At 33.8% G+C, this 24,575-nt stretch overlaps 1 pseudogene; it reads right to left on the reverse strand.

Annotated features, from left to right (window-relative positions):
- Positions 1 to 319: 319 nt before the first annotated feature.
- Positions 320 to 1,929, reverse strand: LOC107134327 (annotated as a pseudogene).
- Positions 1,930 to 24,575: the final 22,646 nt, after the last annotated feature.

A 24,575-nucleotide genomic window follows, 5' to 3' on the forward strand; every position in this document is an offset into this window, starting at 1 on the left:
TAAGTAAAATAAGCCTTTCACAAAAAGACGAATGCTGTGTGACTCCACTTATATAAGATGCTAACAGGTATCAAATCCATAGAGCAGAGTATAGAAGAGTACTAGTCAGGGGCACCAGGAAATAGAAATTATAACTTATTTAAGGAGAATAGGGTATCACTTCTGCAAGATAAAAAGGTTTCCGGAGATCAATTGTATTTGAAATATAAATTTACATAACATTAACTGTCAACTTGAAATAGTCAATGGTAAATTTTCTTCATTGTGAAAATTCTAATGTATAATGAAGCTAGAGCTGAACTTAAAGAATGCCCCACATCTACGGGACAGACAAGCCTCTCTTCATTGTGGATTTTCTGGTGATGGACCAGATGGGATTTCCTAATGAAGGCCTTCCAGCACTCACTGCATTCGTAAGATCTTTCTCCAGTGTGGATTTTCTGGTGCTCAACAAGTATATGTTTCTGGATAAAGCCTTTCCCACATTCACTGCTTTCATAAGGTCTTTCTCCAGCATGATTTCTCCAATATTTAATGAGGTTGGAGTTGTAACTAAAGAATTTTCCACATTGACTGCATGCATAAGGCCTTTCTCCAGTGTGAATTCTCTGATGTCTAATGAGTGTGCAATGGTACCTAAAGGATTTCCCACATTCAGTGCACTTATAAGGCCTTTCTCCAGTGTGATTTCTCCAATGTTTAATGAGGTTCAAGTTGTACCTAAGGAATTTCCCACAAATGTCACACTCATAAGGCCTTTCTCCAGTTGAACCCTCTTATGTCTCATGAGTCTATAGTTGTACATAAAGGATTTTCCCACTCTCTACATTCATAAGTCCTTTCTCTATTGTGAATCCTCTGATGTCTCACAAAGTTGGCATTATACTTAAAGAATTTCCCACATTTGCTGCACCCATAAGCCCTTTCTCCTGTGTGGCTTTGGTGGTGCTCAACTCTTCAATGTTCATATCTGAAGGCTTTCCCACATTGACTGCATACATAATCATATGTCCAGTTTGAAGGGCTTCCTTGCCTTCAGTTTCCGGGTCTAGCTTCCATCCACAGTGAGAGACTTGGTGCTGGAGAAGGCGTGAGGTGGCTGGTAATTCCTTCCGATCTTCCCTTCATGTGAGGACCTTCTCTGCCATGTGAACTCTGTGGTTCTTTACAAATGAAAGTTTCCAATTGTCCCTTCTGGAAAGATTCTTTCCAATCTGTTTTTGGGGCCGGTAAGGCTTTGACTCACAAATATGTGTCTTTTGTTCAGTTTGTGTTCTATTTTGTTCAGCCAGGTGCAGAATATCTTTCAAGAGTGGGTCACCTGTCTCACTAAGTTGGGCATTTTGAGTGGATAAACCTGGCTTTGGAGTCCTGACCTGTGGTGCTCCTACAGAAACACCTTGCTCAGAAGGTGCTTCCTCAGACCCTGCTCCATACCAACAACCTGGGGACATCTAATGGTGATAGCATCAGGTGTTCAATGTTGAGATGCATGCAGACTTCACAACTCCTTAAGCAAAGCTCATATGTTGGAGGGCCCTATTTTTGTGAACAAAATGGTCAAATTCTCCAGCATCACTTCACAGTACAGGAATCTCTGAGCCTCATCAAGGTATCCCCACTCCTCTTGGGATAAATATATGGCCACATCCTCAGAGACCACACTACCCTGTGCAGGGTTCATTTCTGCCATTGCCAGGAGACACTGAGTCGAACTCATGGGTGTGGCCTCTGCCAATCAAGCTGGGCAGAGCAGAAGCGATTAGAGTGTGGGGCTGGGGTAGGAAAAGATATCGCCTTGGCCAGCCAGGATCACCTCAGGCTCATCTCTGACTTTGGATAGTGGGTACCAAACTTCTTCTCACACTTTAACGCTCTGTCACCAAGGTGACAACCAAGTACTCCATAGGCCGAAGGGATGACACACATTTTTGAGAAATGCAAATCTAATGGGGTCATAAATAAGTAGTTAACTAGGCTGTTCTTAAAAGTCATAGGCCAGATTTTCTACCCAACTATGTTGCAAGTAAAGAAAACAAAATTGCCAATCCCAAATATCCACCCATTACCCATTACACCAACCACTTTCTAACTGTACCTAGAGGGCCCTGGCAATGGTGAAGGAAACATTATGGACTTCATGTTTCCAGGTAATTGGGTAAAAATGATAAAATTTCACCTGCACAAACTATCCCCAGAAAGTCTAGATTACTAATATTCTGCAAACAAAATCCCACACTTAACCTAATTCTCTGTTTTTTTTTTTTTTTCTCCTTATTGGAACCCTGCTCCCTTGCCTGTAACTCAGACACATCTGACTTGTGAATATTACTCATTGTTCCATCGTTAAAGGTCACTTATTTTATGAAGAATTACCTACTAGCTAGAGAACTTTGTCATTTTAAATCTTTCCATTGAAACTGACAGTACAACTATCCAAAATTTTGTGGCATGTTTATTATTATATTTTTTGAGTACATCTGCACTGCTACGCAATCACAGGGTAGGATATGATGAGAATAGATGGAAAAAATTAACATCAGTGGGTTTGAAGGGAAAGGTTTGATGTTCTGTGTGAAGACTCAAAGCAATTTACCTAAAGAAGTTGATTTAGGTCTTGAAAATTGAAAAGGATTTCAAAAGTTGGAGATCATAGCAGGATATTCCAGATAGGACCGAGTCAAACCACAAAAACCCTTGCATGAGAAGTCTCAGGAAATGGGTGGAAGGAGTTACCATCTGCTACTTTTTATCTCTAGTTTAGGTGTATTTGGGCAAGTGGAAGGAAATAAAACCAAACCAGGTGTTTGAGGGAAGAGGATAAAATTAAATTCCAGTCATATGCCTTTGCACTTATTTTATTTAATCTTATCAAATAATTAAGGATTTTTAAGTGTGAGATTGATTCATATGGCTGTGTAATTAGTTTTAAATGGTAAAATATCGCTTTGCTTTTTACTAATAAAATAGCAAATAACTTTTAAATAAAAGGTTTAATAAAAACACTCATAATAGTAGATAAAAAGATCTACATTGTTATAATTCTAAAAAAATATGCCAAAAACTACTTCTAAAATTCAATAACAATGGACATGAAAATATGAAACCTGCTCAGAAATATTAAAATTATACTTTAATATGAGGAACATACAATGACTCCTTGAAATGGCTTTGAAAACTTTGAAAACAATAAACATTCATTTTGCAGTAATGTAATATGATAGAAAAAAAGAAAAAAACAACCTCCAAGTCATTTCTACATCATTTTTTATTAGAACTCTAAATTGCATGGGAAAACAGTCTTTAGAACTAGCTTCTGTCATTAGCTTAGAGAACTTTAGAATCTCTAAGTCAAGTTGCAAACCAGAACTGAGGAAGAACCAGGGATCTGTTCCACATGATTGAAACACTTCACATCTACTTTATAACATGCACTTAGCACTTATGTATGTCGGTCGATGTGGCAGGTACAAAGTACAAAGACAAGTATGGCATATGCTTTATTTTCAAGGACATTGTGGTTAAGAGAAGATGAAATGAACACAGAAATATTTTTTTTCTTATTAAATAATAAAGATTTGATCAGATGGGATGTGTGTGGCTTTAGAATTTCTCCCAAGTAGAAGGGTTCCTGGACACATACATCCACTCCATGTTGGGGTGTTGGGTACAAGTAAGGGGGGCCAACTCTAAGAAACTTCCCAGGCTTAGAGAATGAGATGTAGCAAAGGACAGATGTGCGCTGTATGAGAGCATGAGGCATCACTATCAATTTTTTTTATGACATCTCCTGAAGGCAGAAGTAAGTTCAAAAATTATTCAAAATAATTAAGAATTTCTACATGTTTTCACAGAATGATGCAATAATTCTGGGTCTTTGTGAGAGTTAGGACCTATGCAAATGCCATAGATGGTGGTTAAACATTTGGACTCCTGAATGAGGCAGACCAGCATTTGCACTAGACTTGCTCTTCATGTTGTCAACTACATACCTTGAGAATGCTGTCAAGGAAGTGGCATTTGGATGCCTCAGGTTTAGATCTTATTTTACATGAAATCTGAAAGAATCAAAGCCCCCTGATGAGGTTTTTGAAGTGAGTCTGAATCCTGGGCAGGGGGCCTTCAAGTGAAGCTATATCCTAAAGAAAGATGTAAATCTTACTGCAGATAAAGAAATTGGTGCGGGCTCACTTAGCACTTATGTATGCCGGTCAATGTGGCAGGGAAAAAGTACAAAGACATTAGGCAGGAGATGGAGGTGAAGGAACTTGTTTACCAGGGAGCAAGAGGCAGAGCCAACAGGTCTGAATGGAACAGAAACTCAGCAGGTGGAGAGAGAGAGAGAATCAAAGAATTAAGAATTGTGTAACAAATGAAAGGAAATTAATCATAACATTGAATTCTGGATATAGTTCTCTACTTTTGCATTTACTTTGATCATACAATGATAAGTCTATGTTAAGTGTTTTATAAAGACAACTTTACAACTATTATGCTAGGTGTCTGAAGATTTAAGTTGTTTTTGTCATATTTAAAATCAGCCCCATCATGTTATAAAATTTTATCTAATGTTTAAATCTGACATTTACATGACATGGATGATCTGCTACTATAAGTAAACCAGATTAGTGTTTTAATTGGTTATTTAATGAAGGTCTATAGCTTTTTTTTATTAAAAATCACTACATTCCCTGAATTGATACATATAGCAAAAGGAGTAGAAAAGAAAAAAAAAAGTAAGCACTTGGATTACAAGACAGAATTTAGGAAATATGTGGTGGGAAAAATGTAACTTCAAACTGTAGGCATGGTAAGAACTAATCAGGGTTTGCTGATCATTCTGTTTTAACTAATCTGAATAAGAAAGTAAAATATCATTAACCTTTCTCATCCTTCAAAGCATACTGGCCCCTACATTTTTATTTATATTTATTTTGTTTATCTCTGCCAATATAAATGAAGTACCTAGGATAGGTTATTTTAAATCTTATTTAAAAATTGTCACCAGGAATATATCTGTAGTTACACAGAAAACAAGAAGGCAGGAAGGGAAGGATGAAAGGGAGGGATGGGATGGGGAAAGAGAGAATCAAGTAATTATATCCATATGGCAAGTGAGAACAACACATTCAGAGGAACTCTTTGTATCCAGTGGAATACAGCTTGACTGGCATGAATTTTGACTTAAAACAATTTTCAAGATGGACTAGAGAAGGATAAACTAGTTCTGGACTGAAAACTATCAGGAAGCAGGTCAATTTTAGTAATTGTTCCTTGGGAGGAAGAGATAACATGGCTCTAGTAATGTCATTAATGAGCAAATAGCAGCCATTTAGAGAAGAGTTGGTTTATCATTTTCATTGTACCCTTTTAAAGACATTGTTTTCTGTTGTCCTGGACCTGTCTAATTTGAAATCCTTTTTTATATCCAGTAAGATTTATCATTGTCTGACAAGCAGCAGAGATGATTTTCACTTCATCATACCTTTAGGGAAAAAAAATGAATAAATAAAAGCAAATTTAAAGACAAAGAGAATAAAGAACTTATAATGTTCACTTAATTCGTGGCACATCTATTTAGCACCAGAAATCAGATTTAGTAGCTACCAAGATATCAATCCTAATAAAAACATAATAAGAATGATGAAAAATCAGTTTATTGTTATGCTAGTGTTGCTTCTAATTAGTAAATACATGAATTTCCCAAAAAGAGCATTTGATTCCAATTTTAAATTTTTCTACACATCCCCAATCCTATGATGTTCCTAAGCATATTCTGTTTTGTTTGTTTGTTTGTTTTTAGGGGAGGTGCCAGGGATTGAAATCGGGGCACTCAACCACTGAGCCACATCCCCAGCCCTATTTCGTATTTTACTTAGAGACAGTTGCTTAGTGCCTTGTTTTGCTGAGGCTGGTTTTCAACTCATGATCCTTCTACCTTAACCTCCTGAGCCGCTGTAATTATAGGTGTGCACCACTGTGTCTGGCACACATATTCTTACACATATATAAAAAGTTGCAAGGTTTTTCTACACCAAAATAACCAATTTTCAAGGGTTCTCCACCTGAATGCTATCTACAGAATTATTACGTTAGATGATCACTCAGATGTGACTGACCTCTTCTTGCTCCACTGCATGGTAAAGCTATCCAGCTGAGGGTTTCAGCTCTTGGACTTCTACACTGAAACAGCTCAGGGAAACAGATCAGTGTGGATAGAAGCTTCAGGTCCTTGAAGTTTCCCTTGGCCTGAAAAGACTTCCTGGTAGTGCATTTATTTTAACAGACAAGTTTCTTCTCCTTTGTAAAGTCATATTAAAGAAGCAGAGAATATAGTCATATATCTATTCAGCTTCAAATTGTTAGAATGATATATTAGTTATAATAATTAATTGCATCTTTTCAGATTCTAAATAAATGCCAAGTCTCTCATGAAGCTCCCAGAAGTTTCTATATAATTGTTCAGGGTAAAGCCTCATGCATCATCTTTGACCCTCTGTTTTACTCTCTTAATTTCAAATTCAGCAGCAATTCCTAAAGATTTTTGCTTCCAAAATAAATTTTGAACAATCTCAAATCCACTCAATTCTTTCCGTCTCCATTGCCACAAAGGTTCAATTTGTGGTCATCTTTCTTCTCTTCTGCATTAATAGCATGCACCTTTGAGAGTGCTATCTGACCCACATTCATAGTCTATTCTCCACATGACAACCAGCCAAATGGTTTAAAATTCAAACTAAATCATGTCCTCTTCTATGTTACTTTACCATTATTTCACATAGATTCAGCATCTCCCTTTAGAATGACTTATAGGATCTTAGGAGATGGACACCATCATCCACTTCTTTCTGTATTGCCCAGATAAATTATGCTCTACTCCCTTTCTGTTCTGAATTAAGCAGAATTTTCTTCTTAAGGTTCTTTGAACCTCTCTTCCTTTTGCTCTTTTTTGCTTAGAAAAATGCTGTTCACATCATTAAATGTCTAGCATACCTGCAGGGTGGCCTTTTCCACCTACCTTGTGAGGAAGATGCCTGGTTCCCAGAGTCACTTTGTATCACATCACCTTGTTTCATATCTGTAAGGATTATATTGCTGGACATTTTCTTTTTTGTTAATAGGCTTATATTCAGCATTATGTAGCTATGCGAGTATGCTATTTTATTGTTAAAATCTAAAAAAGCTTTGTAGATCATAGGAAGGAATAGAAAGAAAAAATGATTTTGAATGAATGACTTTCTTCCAGTCATACATTATATTTCCTTGATGTGATTGCTTCTTGTGCTTTATTTTTATCAATTTTTGGAAACAGATCACTTTTTCTTTAAATATAGTCCACCTGCTTAACCAAAATAAAGGCATGTTGAGGACACATTGATTACTTTCCAAATCTTTGTCTTCTAGGAAGCAACATGCAAACAGAAAACAATAACAGCAACAACAACACATTAATTTGAACTTACTCTGGGTTAACTTCATGCCTCCAGTATGTAACAATTACAAATTGCAGATTTTTCTTTGAAACTTAATTTGCACATCTTTTAAATTGCTTAGTATTCTCTAGAATTATTAAAATAAAATTAGTATTATATAAAGTATCTAGCAAATTGTTACCTAAATAATATATGTATGCTTTAATATTTAGTTTTCTGTAATGTCTAATGTATTTTCTGGGACACATACATTCCTTAAAATTCATTTAATGATAATAAAATAAAAACTTTATTGAATATATATTATATGCCAGGTATGAAAAATACCAAGCAGTATTTTTAATTCCCTTCTATTTTCAAAAAGTCTCTGACACGGAAATATTATCTTTATTTTTAAAATGAGAAAGATGACAATTTTAAGATATTAAAAATATTCCCCAAGTGACTAAGCTACCACTTGGAAAAAATCAAAGTTTTGAATTCACTATTGCTTGTATCTTTGAATATAAATTCACTCTTTCTCTATCCATTCATGTATCCATTTATCCAGATTTGTGTGCATTTTTAGATAGTGGTTACTATTAATAAAAGTAAAATATAAATTCTAGAAGGGAAAGTTATACAACTTTTATATGTGTCTTCAAGTTAGGTAAAGAAAGATTGACATAATCATATCAAATACATATTGAAATATAACAGTTAGATATTTATATCCTATACTTGAATAACATCTTTAATTAAAAACTGTATAAAATGTTGTAAAACAAATTTGTCATTTTTCAGCATTTGGATTTAATTTCAAATAGTGTTTTGGGATAGCAGGATATAATTAATTATGTAATTATTATTTTTTTGCTTTTCATAAAGTTTTAGAAATATTTTCACTGCAATAGAATTCTCTAGAAGAGGATATTTCCTCTCCTGGAATATTAACCTGTGTATCTTCTGAGAGGAAGGACTATTGATTTACTTCAAAATGAAATAACTTCCAATATCTCAGTACCACAACGATGTAAATCTTTGCCTTTTTCTATGAGGCACTTACTAAACTTGGGGTGGTGCTACATAATTGATGTATGACCCAACAAACTAACCCTCTGAATGATATATGTATCCACCAAAGAAATTTCGACTTTGTACCTTCTTGATCCATTTGTCCGATCATAAATTCACTGACTGATGCTCAGGACTGATTTTGCTTATGTAGCAAGGATGTTCCTCTCTTCAGTCACTATCCTGTGGTTTTTTACTTATCCAAATGACCTCAACATCTGATAACTGTTGCATAATTCAGTGCATAGCAAGTTGGGAAAACCATAAATGATTTAGCACTATGGACTCTATGTGACTTTCAATGGCAAAATTGTTCCTATTTTGACTGGGTTGACATTATTTGAATGGACTTCTGCACAGAAAATTTTCCTTTGTAATCGTATAAAATATTTTTTTGGTTGACCTAGTTTGCTACAAAGTAAAGGATGAGGTTGCACACTCTCTTATGATTGTTATTAATTTTCAAATTTAATAGTTCTTTAAAATATGTACCCACCAGAAAGAAATCTCTTGCTATACTATGAGCAATGATTGCTGGTCAGTATAATAAAGTCAGTTGTCCACATGAATTCCAAACCAACCATGTTCCAATCATCAAAGGCAGCAGTACTAGAGACTGCAATAGAACAGCAGTTGTAATCCAGGATCATCCCTGCAGGGTTATAAGTCACTATAAGCACAAAAAAGGGCACAAAATTCAATTTCATGCATATATGTGAATTATTGGCTATACGAATCTATGCATATCCCTTAAATTCCTTTGCCTTAGTTTCCTCATTCATAAAATAAAAGCCACCAGCTAAATAATCTTATAATATCTGATGGTTGTATTGAAATTATATCAAGAATGAAGAAGATGCTCAAAACATGATAGTGATTTTATTTCTGTTTGACTTCTCAGGATCTACAGTAGCAGCTAACACAAGGAATGTGATCAATCAAGACTATGATGTAAATAAATGAGTGAATGCACAAATTAATCAAATAATGAGTACCAGAACAGATGAATGACAAGATTAATTAAACACTAAATGAAATCATAGACATCACTTATGGTGGTAATACTGATGAGAGACAGGCCAGTGAACTAATAAGCCATGTGTCCTTGTGCAATGGCACTCCAATAGAGAGGAGCAATGCTATAAGAAGAACAATTCAAATTTAATAACACTGAGTAGAAAAGTAACCCAAACTCTATGTTGTATATACATATAAATCTCCAGGATGGTTTTAATAAGTATTTCTATGTTTTCACTAATTATATTTAAAACATTAGGACACTTTCTACTTTTGACTATCACATGTTGATTTTTTTCCTGTTGTGTATTAATAGATTTTGCAGTAATTATAATAGAGTATTATGCTGCTTTAAACAAATAACTGTAGAATATCAAATGAAGCAAAGACTTATTCTCCAAGTATTCAAGGTCCCTGTGGCTCAGGTAAATCTATAGGGCAACTACCCACAATAAAGTATCTAAGCTGGAAGTGCTCACAATCTGATGTCAACACCAGGCTTCATCTCTGATCTTTATTTGTTGAGATATTGATTTCTGCTGCCACTTGTCTTTCTGTGAAATCAGTCTCACTGAACATGTTTCATCATGCACAGTAGCAACTCTTGGTACTGATATCCCCTCCTCAGGGCTTGTTTTTGTTATTGTAAGCTTGTTGATTTATTTAGTAACTTGGCTGGATATTGTAGTGAAGTCTATTCCCACAAGTTGTGCATCTTGTTGTTCAGAAGTTGCAGCCTTGGGCATGTGCAATGACCCTGGACTGACAGGAGCCATAACATGGCTCTCTTTGTCTCTTTGTCCTGATTTTCCTGTGAAGATATCTGTCTCTGTTTGTATTATGCTCAACACTCAGTCTCCACTCTTGACAAGTGACTGTCCTGTAGATTTGATAATGCCCCACGGCATAAATTATTCTGCATTCTGATTCTACTAAATTTGGGCTACTTTGCAGGGGTAATTTTTAAGCCAGTTCTTTAGGGATTTTTAAATTTCTTGTTTTATTTTACTTTATTTTTCTCTTCTGACTCTAGGTGAATACTTTTTGTTCTTTTTCTGCTCTCTTGGTCAGTTTGTTTTAGCTTACTACTCTTATAAAACAACTGGCTCTTAATTGCTTACCACCCAAATCACTTGTTTCTGAAAGTGCCACTAGACTTAAATTATCTGTTGCAAATAAAGACAGTTTACTTGGGGGGAAACTTTGATTCTGTCTATTAAGAGAGTCTGCATTTTTTTCCCTGACAAACTCGCTGGCTTTTATGTGGAGTTAGGGGTGCAAATCTTGACACTCTTCTCTCAGACCAACACTATTGTTTAACAAACTAGGGTTCAGAATAGGGATAGTAATCTTCAGTGTCCTTAGCTCACCTTCTGTGGTGAAGAACTTCCACTCTCTTAGTGGGCTTGGGCAAGGGGAATTCTCAATCAAAATGGGGGAAACCTCCACTCTTCTAACAGGGTCAGATCAGAGGAAATCAGCTTTTCAGTTCTTACTCCTACTTGCCTAGAATTTAACCTCTGAGACAAGGAGAGGGGGAGGACAGATGCTGGTGGCAGTCTGTCTCTCTGCAGGAGATGCCACAGCTCTGGGAGGAGGGAGGTTCTATTTTCTTGGTGACTCCTAGCCAGAGTAGTGAGCCTAGAAGGAGGGGATCATGGTGTATCTCAAAGACTCACTACTACCCCGTTCACTGTCTATTTATTTATTTTTACTAGGATTTGGTATTTTGTTTCAATAAACAATTATTTATTTATGTATACCCATAGGACAATTTCCAGGGGCTTTAAAGACTGGTTGTTTTTGTTGTTTAATTTTTGCCAATTATGGTTGTTTTTCTGGGATAAGAGTTCTTGGAGTACTTCATAGGACCATTCTTTATTTCTGTGCTTTTCTTAGTATTTTAAAATTCTTACTAGTCATTTTAATGACTTAGAGACTTTCATGAAAATATAAGTACCTAGCACAAATGTGACTTAATTTACTGGATGACATTAAAGTGAACCAAAACTAATGGTGATAAGACACATTTAGTTATTTTACATCATCCTGTTGGAGAGATTTATATTTTCCTTTATCTCCCCTTTTCTGGCAATCCAGACTACTGTTTTATCCCACCCCCTTTTAAAGTTGGATGACACATGTGACCACATATGAAAGACAGGAGGTGACATTATCATTTTGGAGATAAAATTCTCATGGGCTGGTTCTAGATTACTAGTCTTCTTTTGATTCTTTCCTTGTTCTGGTAAATCATAAAATTCCATCTTGAGCAGATTGAGGTGACACCAGGACAAATGCAACCTGAAATTCTGAATCTCCAGAGTAGAAATTCTGAAACTCTTCTGGCCTGGAAGAGACACAGAGTCTAAAAGAGAGAGAAGAGTCTTTATTGTGGTAGCTTCACACTTCTGTAGTAAAGCTAGTTTACCCTGACTGATATTAGCAACTGTTCTCAGTGTGATGTATACATCAAATTCTAAATAAAGATTTGAATAAAGATGTCAACAGTACATGCAGAATTTGACATTTTTATATGAAATTTTACAGAGATGAACAAAAACATCTTAAATATGATGAAAAATATACTAAAATGTTTTCATAAATATGACTGTATTAAAATTAAGAACAGTGTTTCTCCAAAGACTCTTAAAGGAACTATAAATCCAAGTCATAAACTAGAAATAAATGGTTGCAACATATATCATTTACAAAGAGTTGAACGCATACACATAGAAAGTAAAATGTTATGCTCATAAGAAATAGCAAACAAAAAGACATAAAATTAACATTTAATAAAAGAGAAACACAAAATGACATTACTTTATCTCACTAGAAAATAGGGAAATAAAAACAAAAAACCAAAAACACCCATAATTAGATGGAATTTTTATGTCACTCAGTGTAATTAATTAATCTGAATTTCAGATTTAAAAGTTTGAGGGCTGGGGTTGTGGCTCAGTGGTAGAGCACTCACCTCGCATGTGTGAGACCCGGGTTCGATCCTCAGCACCACATAAAAATAAATAAACAAAATAAAGATATTGTGTCCTGTATAACTAAAAAAAATTAAAAAATAAAAGTTTGAATAAAAAATTGATTTCTACTGTTATACTTTGTTACCAGTAGTATAAATTCATCCACCATTTTGGAAAAACAATGGGTGCTGTCTTTTAAAGTTGAACAGCATATACATATTGATCTTGTAATTATATTCCTAAGAGATTTACACATAGATATGTATAATAATATTTACAGCAAGATTTATTTAATAGAAATACTGTCTATGGATATATTCATCATATTGGCAAAAGAAAAATAATAAACTGTGATATATTCACAAAGTGGAATGTTATGTAGCAATACAAAAGAATGAGCTACTGCCAAACATAATGATTGGGATGAACATTTAGTTCATAATGCTAGTTAGAGTAATGCAAGAAACTTGAGATAATAGTTAATATAAATATATTGTTAAGTTTAGCATATCCAAAATTAAGCAACATATTGACTAAGGGTGAGAAAAAGAGAGAGAATGTGTTTGTATAAAAATAAAATAATAGCACATTATTCAAAATGCTCTTTCCCTGTGTGGAGTGGAGAAATTGGGGTGAGGGAGATGTTACACATGTGGGTATGAATAGTAAGTGATATTTAAGCCGTTGGGTTGGTTAGTGAGTTCAGGAATGAAATAAGCCCATGTTAGATTCATGGTACTAGAACACCTTGCATCAAAGGTTATTTGATTCTGTGTACCTGTGGTCCAAATTAAAAAGAAAAACCCTGGTTTGCATGTGTAGCTGAAGTTCAGAATTAGCACAGTGAATCAATCATTCTGTGCTACTCCATGCATCTTCTGACAATGAGTAGAATAAGAATCTCAAGCCTGATATTGGGCCTATTGGATTAGAATCTGAATTTATCAAAATCCTTTGGTGATTGCTGTGCTCAATAAAATTTGAGAAATATTGTTTCAGATCATCTCTAGTATACCTGATGGTATTTTAAAATATTTTTGAAAATAATTCCAAGCACAAAAATGAGGATTTGAAGACATCATTTATAAAAAGTTACTTTTTGCTGCAGTCCGGCTGCAGCAAAATAACCGGGGGGTGACAAGCAACTTGTGTAGATTGATACAGCAGGAGTGGGAGACATTTATTGTAGGACAGGAGGGGTATATATACATTACACACAGCTTATATTAATTAACATAAACTAGATACAGCAGTCAACCAATAAGGAATCTCCACACTTAATGGCTCGCTGGCGTTACTTCACAAACCACTCCCTCTGGCAAAATGCCAGGCGCCATCTTGACTTGTTTACAGACCCTAACAACTTTTGACTTTTTGGTTGAAAGAATAAATTTTAATATAAATTAAACTCCTTTTTATTTTAAGCATCGTTACATATAATAAATAATCTTTCAATGAAAATATGAAATGCTGAAAGATTAATTTTTTTAAAGAGAGAGAGAGAAAATTTTAATATTTATTTTTTATTTTTTTCGGCGGACACAACATCTTTGTTTGTATATGGTGCTGAGGATCGAACCTGGGCTGCACGCATGCCAGGCGATCGTGATACTGTGAAAGGTTAAAATTGATGTTATGATATGAACATAAAAAATTAACAAAAAAATATTGATTAGGAAAGTGGTGGTGCTATGAATAGAAAAAAGAGTATCTATCTTGTAATATAGAAATTGTACCACAGGTCATATAATAATTTGTTCACTTATATACAACTAACAGAGACTGTGCACAAACTACAGATACTTTATTTTGAGCCATGAAAACTTCAAAGATGAGATCAATCTTATTTTCCTTTAGGATATTTTCTCCAGAATTCAATATCCCTTTCACTGTTTTTATGAACACAAAGCAAAGATCTGATATTTATCCATCCTTTGAATGTGAAATATTTTTTAACATAAATAAAAACCATTGAATGTTAAGAATCTTGATGTGATATGCATTATGATTGAATGTCAATTTTCTTTACTTCATACTTTATTACAATGTAAGTTGAAATATTCATGAACCATACGTCTGTTGTCAATAGAATTACGTATGCTTAAAAAATAAAAAGAATCCTGAGTTGAGATAAACAATTTTAATTAACTTTCTTGGTTTTGAATAAGATTACTTCTTTAACATTCTCATTTAATTCATCTCATTTTTGCTTTTAAAAAGCTTCAGGCAACTACTTTCTAGACACTAAAGCTAGGTAAAGAGAGTTAATTTAAAAATTCAGGTAGTAGTTTTCTATTTTTCTCTTCAGTTAGACTGTGGAAGAGTCTGCATTAAAATGCTTTTTATCAAAATTACTATAGCAAAAACGATAATGTTAGAAAAGATAAACTCTTAAAAGATACAACTGAGTGCATGAAATGCTCTGTATATGATAGAGTAAAACATAAGTTAGTTAATAATGTTTCTAGATGATTCAGTGAAGATTGGGAAAGTATTAGTTTGAAATTACATCCCAAACTCTGCCTCCTTCTCACTCTGGAAGCCAGCAGACCTAGAGGAAGGCAGGCTGGTGAAATAAAGAGAGAGAATATCTAAAGCTGAGAGGTTCCACAAGGATAGAGGTGCACACTGAGATTAAGCTGGGGACAGAAGCAAAAGGGGCTGACCTTCCCTCTCATCAGGTGTCAGATAAAGAGAAAGCATTTATCAGTCCCTGGAATACCTCACGTTAACAGAACCTGTAAGATCCTTCTTGCACCCAGAATATATCCTGGGTGTCCATGCTTGGTTCTGCTCCCCTCCATTTTCCCTGGGTGAGAAGGACTGGGGCTGGAGTGAGGGCTTGTCTTGCCTCTACACTTATATTCAGTAGCTGCTTGCTTGTTTTATTTGTGTACTATATGCACATTTGGGGCTCCATTTCTAGAAACATACTGTGATAGATTATCTGAGCAAAATATCTGTAACTAGAAAAGTAAAAATAAGAAAATACTCTAAAAGCTTAGTGTTTCCTAACTGTATAGACTCTTACAGCATCTTTGATGAACATCTCTCAGTAAAAAGTGCCAGTTAGCTAAGTTTGTTAAAAATACAGTAGAAAAGTTGATTCTTGTTATCTGTTTAAGGACACTTAATTGTGCAGATAACTTAAAGTAACATTGTCTCAACATTCGAAAATTGACTGTCAATTATTTTAATCTTTTTGCAGAGTGAAGGAGTGCCTTAGAATATCGTGAGATGCATTTACCTAGGTCTTTTCAGCTTCTCCCATAGGTAGTTTAACAGGCAATACAATTTGTAATTGAAAAGTTGCTTTCACTGAAAAGCCTGATGTTTCAGACACTTTTAATCACCAAGCAACACAGGAATTTAAAATGCACAAGCAACACCAGAATTTAAAGTGATTTGTGAGCCACTTGTTTCTGAAGTGTGTGGATAGTTCTATTAAGAAATAGTTAAATATTGTACTTTGCAGTGACTCAGCAAAAGGAATGGGGGTCTTGGGAGGGAGATGAAATCTATCTTGGATTGGGCCAGCCTAAACCAAATAATACTGGCAAACAATATTCTTTTAGGATTTCTGTGCATATAGTGTAGTCACAAAGTATTATTCCAAGATGAAAAACAAAGTCGTTTTAACAATGTTGAGTACAATTAGCTGTTCTACAGCCTTTTTCTTCCCTCACCAAAGAAGTTCTCTTTGCCTGACTCTCAAATTGTTGTGGTGGTACATACCTTTATGATCAATTAAAACATAATTTTAGGGTCAGTAATATATTTGGCTGACTCTGGTGCAGTATTCTCTTGCGTCGTTATACTCTTTTATGTACAGTTTCAGGAAATCTTAAATAATTCAGGCCCAATAAAATCAAGGGCAATATTAAATGGATTTCATTATTTCTCTAAGTCACTTGTTATTAAAAAAAAAAGGCCAAGAGGCCAGGTTGCCCACTAGTCCATGCACTGTTCTGACATTTTCCTCAGGAAGAAAACATGTACAGATGTCAGGGTGGAGGCATAGCTACAGGAGGTTAAGGATGGTGTTCATGAGTCTTAACTCTTTCTGACTTATGCCTCAGTCTGGTTTAAAGACTTTTGTATTCGTGAATGGCAGTAAAAGTGTGGAACACTATCATAAGTAATTTGATGATTTGTTAATATCAAAAAATAATTAGGGCTTACCCTTCCACCTTAAACTTGAAAACCAGGTGTCCTCTGTGTTTCTAAAGCTTTCTCTGATACACTGTTCTTTTCCCCTTTAAGTATATGCTGGTGTTAATCTTTAACAAGTTTTAGCTAATATATCCTTCATCTGTGTCTACTCTTGTCAGCTTATGTATGTAAAATGTTTGCATTTTCCTTCAAAATTATATTTTTCACCTCAGGGAACTTTGATTTCTGGTAAAGGTACATGGTTTGAAAAACCAGTATTGCCAATATTTCTTATTTCATGAATGTGGTATATCTCTTAGCTCTCTGAGACGACATTACTGGGTTTCTTCAAAAGGGGTGCTTCCTGTTCCTTAAAATTGTTGTCAAGTATAGCACTACCCTCTCCCTGAATATTTGAGATGCCACATTATCTGCTCTTACTTGAAAAGAGACAAAATAAATTTGCCTGCCGGCTTAATCTTACTGTAGTCCCTCTGACTCTATCAACTTTATATATGTGTAGTGCATTTATGGACCTTTTTTAACCTTTTACCTCAGTACCCTTAACTAATTTTCTAAGAGGTATCCTTTATGCTTTCCATTTTAATTGTAATAATGGCTATAGACTGAATTACAATCCACTTGGATTCATATGTTGAATCCCTAACCTTCAATGTGATGATATTTGGATATAGAATGTGTGGAGAACATGAGGATGGGGCTCAAAAGATGGGACTGATGACCCTATAAGAATAGGAATAAAGAAGAGAGAAAGAGAGAGAAATCTCTTTGTCTACCATTGTGAGGACCTAAGCCAGGAAGAGACCCCTCCCTAGATCTTAACCATACAACCACCCTGATCTCATATTTCTAGCCTCCAAAACTGTGAGAAAAGAAAATTTCTGTTGTTTAAACCATCCACTCTATGGCATTTTGTTTTGGCAACCCTGAGATCTCTGAGACCCTTGTCTTAAAGGCTTTTCTTGTTTATTTTGAAGCCGATGTCTTCAGGAAGTTGGTACTGACAGATTTAGATTTATAATGTAAATGTTATAATGAAATTCTTAGCCATGATTTTTGGCATCTAATAAAAACAAAAAAGAAATGCATACACTTTAGTACTTCCAAAACTGAAATGCAAGCTTAATGAGATTAAAATGAGTATCCCATTATTTTTGTTTTGTTCTGTTTTTTGTTTGTTTGTTTGTTTGTTTATTTTACTAGGGAAATATAATTTAGTCTCTGTAATTCAGAAGCTAAAGTGACAGGATGAGGTGAGTTTAGGAGTTTAAGACCAGCATGGGCAACATAAGGAGACCCTTTCTCAAAAGTAAATGAAAGAGAGAGAGAGAGAGAGAGAGAGAAAGAAATTATTACTCGGACCTAAAACAAGTACAGAAAATTTCAAAACATTATATAATTCAAGTCTAATTAAACATATATTTTACTTAATCAATAAAGAATATATAATTATAATGTATACGATTATAAAAACATGTCAAAAAACAGGAGTAAGTTTTATTAGATTTCTGTATTAAGTACTGCACTTGGTTCTACCAATGCTATTTATGCTAGCAGTATGTACTTTCTTTTTTTGTAAATTATTAAATTTTTGTCATTATATTATTTATATTTGTGAATAATTGCCATAGTCCAGCTGGGTTAAATAACCGAGAGGTGGCAAGCAACTTGAAGGTTGAATCAGGAACTACTTTATTGTGAGTGAACTCAGCAGGAACTGAGAATTCAAAGTAGCGGGCACCCAAGGTAGCAGGAGCCGCTTCTCTGCCGGACAGCAGAGGTACATATACCCAAATAATTACACACAGCTTAACTTAATTGACATCATCTAGACACAGCAGTCAGTCATTAAGGAATCCTCATCATCTTAATGGCTCATTGGCGTTGGCTCAGAAACCACTCCTCCTAGCATACTGCCAGGCGCCATCTTAACTTGGTTGTGGCCCTCATCATTTGTGAATAATGGGGGACTTCAGAGGAAAAGGCCACAGCAGTATGTGCCTTCTTAATGAAAAATGTTTTGGAAGATATAGAAATACTTGTCCAAGCCAGTAAGTAAACTCATAAAAAAGAAAAAATGAAAAAAAAATAACAATGTGATCTTTGTCTTGTGTAAATATCTCAACTGATGAGTAGACAAATAGGAATACAATGAAATATTAAACAAGATAAGATTGACTAAGGGATTGAAATAGAAACAGTGCTGAGTTGAAAGAGGATAACAATACAGTGATTATTTAAGAGGAGTCAGGATTGGATGGGAAGAGGTTAAATAGGAGAAAATGTTGTGGTTAGATAAAAGTAGAAAGTGCTGGTGTGCTATTATACAGTAGGAGGACTTTAGATAACAATAATGTACTGTATATTTCAAAATCAAGAGGGAACCCTTTGGAAATAATTTTATTATAAATAAATGATTAACTTTTGAGGAAATAGGTATGCTTACCCTAATCTAAATATTATGCATCATATAGGTGTAAATTGTATGTACAATACCTTATATTTAATATACCAGTTAAAAATAATACAAAATTAATTTTTTTTTTCCTTTATGGCTGAGTAATATTCCATAGTGTATATATACCATATTTTCTTTATCCATTCATCTGTTGAAGGACACCTAGGTTGGTCCCACAGCTTAGCTATTGCAAGTCGAGCTGCCATAAACATTGATATGGCTGCATTATTATAATATGCTGATTTTATGTCCTTTGGTATAGACTAAGGAGTAGTTTAAAACACATTCTACTATTATATAAAAATAAATTTAAATTATATTAAATTAGACATTTGGGAAAAAACAAGCTTTAAAAATTATGTAAATGCAAATCAGACTTTTATAATAGATATATCTTATTTTCTCTATTGTTCTTTTAGATGAAAAAATAGTGATTTTTTTTAAAAAGCTTCTTTTGAAAAAAAATTATCATCTACTGACGCAAAAAATATCACCTTAAAAAATAAAGTGATTCTGATATGAGGAATTTCATATAAACATCAACAAATTATTAGGATATCAATAGTGACAAAATCTAGAAAATTAATTCTACATAAAGAAAAATAATTTTTCTATAAACATGTGTCAAGCTTGAAAATTAGAAGGTAAACATGATGGCTACAAAGCATCACATTTATTTTAAATGAAAATGTGAATATTGGTTTTATTCTATCATGTTTTTTATCTCTCTTTGCCTTTTATTTGCTAAATACAACTTATTAATTTATTTTTTTTAAATTTATTTGTTCCACACTTTGTATTAATCCATTATAGGTGTACATAATGGTGGGATTTGTTTTTACATATTTAGACATGCAAACAATATTGCATTATAATTTGGTTAATATCATTCCTCAGTATTTCCATTCTCTTTCATGCCCTGTGTTCCCTGATCCCTTTCCTTTATTTTACTGATCTTTTGATTTTCATAAGATGCCCCCCAATACCTTTCTTTTCCTTTTACCTCTCTAGTCTCAACAAATGAAAGAAAACATAGAATGCTTGACATTCTATGTTTGATTTATTGCACTTAACATAATGAGCTCAAGTTCATCCTTTTTTCTTCTCTGCAAATGACATAATTTTGCTTTTATTTATGGCTTAATAAAACTCCATTTTTTAAAAAAAAAATTATGTTTTAGTTGTAGTTGGACATAGCACCTTTATTTTATTTATTTATTTTTATGTGGTGCTGAGGATTGAACCCAGGGCCTCACATGTGCTAGGCGAGCACACTACTGCTAAGCCAGAATCCCAGCCCCAAAACTCCATTTTTAATATATACCACATTTTCTTTAGCTATTCATCTATTGATGAACACCTAGGCAATTTCCATAATTTGGCTCTTGTAAGTTATGCAACTATAAACACGGGTATGCATATGTGATGACATTAATTCTTTACGATAAATACCAAGGAGGAATGATATAGCTGGATCACATGGTGCTTTCATGCCTAGTCTTTTGAGTAACCTCTATACTAAATGGCAAATATTTCCTATGATTTCCTCTTTACAATTTTCTCTGGTGCTCCCTTGCTCTCTATTCTCTTCTCTTTTACCTGACCCAATATTAAAAACGTTATCATTTTTAACCTTAAAAAAAATCAGTGATTCTATCAAAATCTTACCTTTCACTGCAAAATTAGAGTACAACTTTGAAACTTTTAAAGCAATACACAGGCTCAATCAAGAAACAAGGGTGAGTTCAAAACATGCGTTAAATGTAAACTAAAACTGGGCTGAGGATATAGCTCAGTTGGTAGAGTTCTTGCCTTGCATGCATAAGGCCTAAAGTTCGATTCCCAGCACCAAAAAAAAAAAAAAAGTGGAAATGTAAACTAAAACTAACATCCCATTAAAATTATCAAATCATTAACTAATGACATCATCATGAATAGTATGTATTGGGCTGGACAATTCACTGGAACTAATAATATGCAGGAAAAAAAATCTGTTATAGAAAACAAACAACTACTTCCAGTTGGGTAAACCTGCATGTCACCCTTTCCATTAGCACTGACAAATATAAGTGGAGAACATTCTATGTATATATGTACATTTTCTGAAGTCATTTTGTTCTTTACATAGTCTATCAAAAAAAGAAAGAAAGAAATTGGAAAATCCATGTAGATTATAACACTTGCCAAATTTCACTCAGTGATATTTATCTGTGGAAATAACACAGCAGCATGCTGGTTCTATTAGCATAGTTCTTTCAACACAGTTCTGGACTTGCATGATGGCTGATAGTTCTGCTTAAATTAACATGTAAGGCAAAAGTGAAACAATTAAGAAACAAATACAATGTATGTCAGAACTTCATCATTCATACACGTAGGGAGCTTCTTTGCTGAATTGGAGAATGTTGTTCAAATCAGGAAGACTACTTCTGTAATTTTTCATGATATTCACAATGTAATGGCTACAGATATAACACAATTTTAACCTTAATCTCTAAAATTAATATTTTATTTCTTCAATATAGACAATCAAAAACAATATATTGAGGCCTAATTTATAGTGATTTTTTTCTGATATTTATGTTGTAAATTCCTTATCAATGGCCAATTTACAGCTAGAACTGCAATGTCAATAAACATACAGCCAGAAAATGAGGCAGAGCAGGTTCCCTTTACATATTTACCACCTAGATACAATAGCAGTTAAATAACCTCAACAGGTAGTGGCAAGATACAGTAAAATGGTCTGTAAGTGAAGCTTTGGGGCATTTATTACTTTTGTTTTTATATGATCATGTAAAATTTATTTAAATAATGACTACATTTAACCAGCAACTTACAAACTTCCCGATCTTTAGCAATAAACTCCCTTCAGTTAGTATGAACCGGATCGGTACTGGAAGACTATCCATTACTCTTCGTCTTTAAAAAAAAAAATTAAGTTACAGATACACACAATATCTTAGTTTATTTATTTTTATGTGGTGCTGAAAATCAAACCAGTGCCTCACACAGGCTAGGCAAGTGCTCTACCACTGAACTACAACCCAGCCCCATTACTTTTCTTACTATGTTATCATTTCATAAAATGACCTTCTCTTATCTAGCATCTAGGCCTAAGGTTAGATTGTTCCTTTTTCTTCTCATAATGGGAAATGGCCCTGTAATTTGATATATAAACAACTCAAAAAACTTAACACCATAAAAAAATCAATAAATAACCCAATCAATAAGTGGTCTAAGGAACTAAACAGAAACTTCACAGAAGAAGAAATACAATTGATCAATAAATATATGAAAAAAATATACAGCATCTCTAGCAGTAAGGGATATGCCAATCAAAGTTACTCTAAGATTTCATATCATTGCAATCAGAATGGCAATTATCAAGAACACAAGCGACAATAAATGTTGGCGAGGATGCGGGGAAAAGGTACACTCATACACTGCTGGTTGGACTGTAAATTGGTGTAAGCACTCTGGAAAGCAGTATGGAGATTCCTCAGAATACCTGGAATGGAACCATCATTTGACCCAGCTATCTCACTTCTAGATTTATATGCAAAAGACTTAAAATCAGCATACTACAGTGATGCAGCCACTTCAATGCTTTTAATAGCACAATTCACAATTGCTAAACTGTGCAACCAACCTAGATGCCCTTCAATAGATGAATGGATAAAGAGACTGTGGTTTATATACACAATGGAATATTACTCAGCATTAAAAGAGAATAAAATTATGGAATTTGTAGGTAAATGGATGGAGTTGGAGAATATTATGCTAAAAACAAAGGCCAAATATTTTCTCTGATATGTGGATGCTAATTCACAATGAGGGGTTTCTAGGGAAGAATAGAGGTACTTTGAATTAGAAGGAGGGGAGGGAAGGAAGAGGCAGGAGTATGGGGGGAGGAATGATAGTATAATGAATAGGACACTATTATCCTATGTACATATATGATTACATGACTGGTGTGATTCTACAACATGTACAACCAGAAGAATGAGAAAGTTATACTCCATTTATGTATGAAGTATCAAATTGCATTCTACTGCTATCTATAACAATTTAGACCAAGAAAATATTCAATCAGTGCCCTGGAATTCTGAATCAAGTCTTATGTGTTTGGATTCTTTTGATAACAAACCATCAAATTGAATTCACTTAATTTTTTTTTTTTTGGCATTCTGTAGACAAATAATCTGGATGATTATATGAATTGATTACATGGTTTGTAGTTATGTAGCTATAATAGCTGTTAATATAGGTAATAAGATCAAAGCAACTGTTGACATGTGAAAAAGGGATATAAGAAAAGAATATGGGAGCTAATCACATTTGTATTTTCTTTTGAAATCTCAGCTACTTTATAAGTGAATAGTCTTAATTTTATTTTGGAAATGTAGATCTAATCTGAGTTGAACACTCTAATTAGTTCTCAGAAAAATATTTTTAAAAGTTCATGATCAATAAAAATTAACTATACTATTTTATTACCAAAATTAATGCTGCATTAGAAGGAAATGGAAACTAGCATTAATTGAGCACTAATTATATACAAGACTATGTGACCCACGGGCTGTATCCTTTTAACATAAATACTCTTAGATGTTAGAATTATCATATTATGAAGGGACAGAAGTTCTACACTTGAATCTTGGTAAAAGTCACATAACCATTAAAAAGATGATCTGCTGTTAAAATTCAGATATTTTACTTTCTTTTAATTATTATTTATCACCACAGTTTTTTTTTCAAAATGGGAAGTGCTTTTCATCTTTCCTAGAAGAAAATAAAATCTGAGAAAATATATCAAGCACAATTCAAATTTAGCACCTTATGTAAAGGCCAACATAAGAATATAATCATTTTATAAATATACAGATTGCTATATTTTAAATACTTTATTATACATTCTGACACTAATATCTAAGGTCAATAATGTATACTTTTGCTTACAAAAATTGTTCTGCACTGCTTTACTTGCATATATGTCTGGGTATATATTTCAGAGTTAAACAAGCTTTGAAAAATTTGCAATAACATTATCAGGTTCTAAATAAAAATAAATCATGATCATTTAATTGATTTCCAGATGAAAATTTAATTATACATATTGTGAAAATGTTATCATTTTTTTGAACATAAGAAAATAAACTGTAAATTTCTGTCTTAGAATCATTCCTAGAACGTGGGCTTATCACTCATACAAGGATATCAAGCAGAATTAATTAAAACCCTTGGTATATAAGGCTATCTTAAATGGCACATCTAAGAGATAATTCTATTTATTTTATTGAGAGAAAGATTTTTTTCTGTGTTCCAATTAAAGATTACCTGCCTAAGGCAGTAAACATTGTAAGTATGCATAATCATCAGAAGAGAGAAAGTATATTCAACTCTATTCTACATTCTGAAACTGTTCTATAACCATTATTAAAGAGTAAGTCCTTACTTGTT

This window comes from Marmota marmota, unplaced genomic scaffold (genome assembly GCF_001458135.2).
Source record: "Marmota marmota marmota unplaced genomic scaffold, marMar, whole genome shotgun sequence".
Lineage (NCBI taxonomy): Eukaryota > Metazoa > Chordata > Mammalia > Rodentia > Sciuridae > Marmota > Marmota marmota.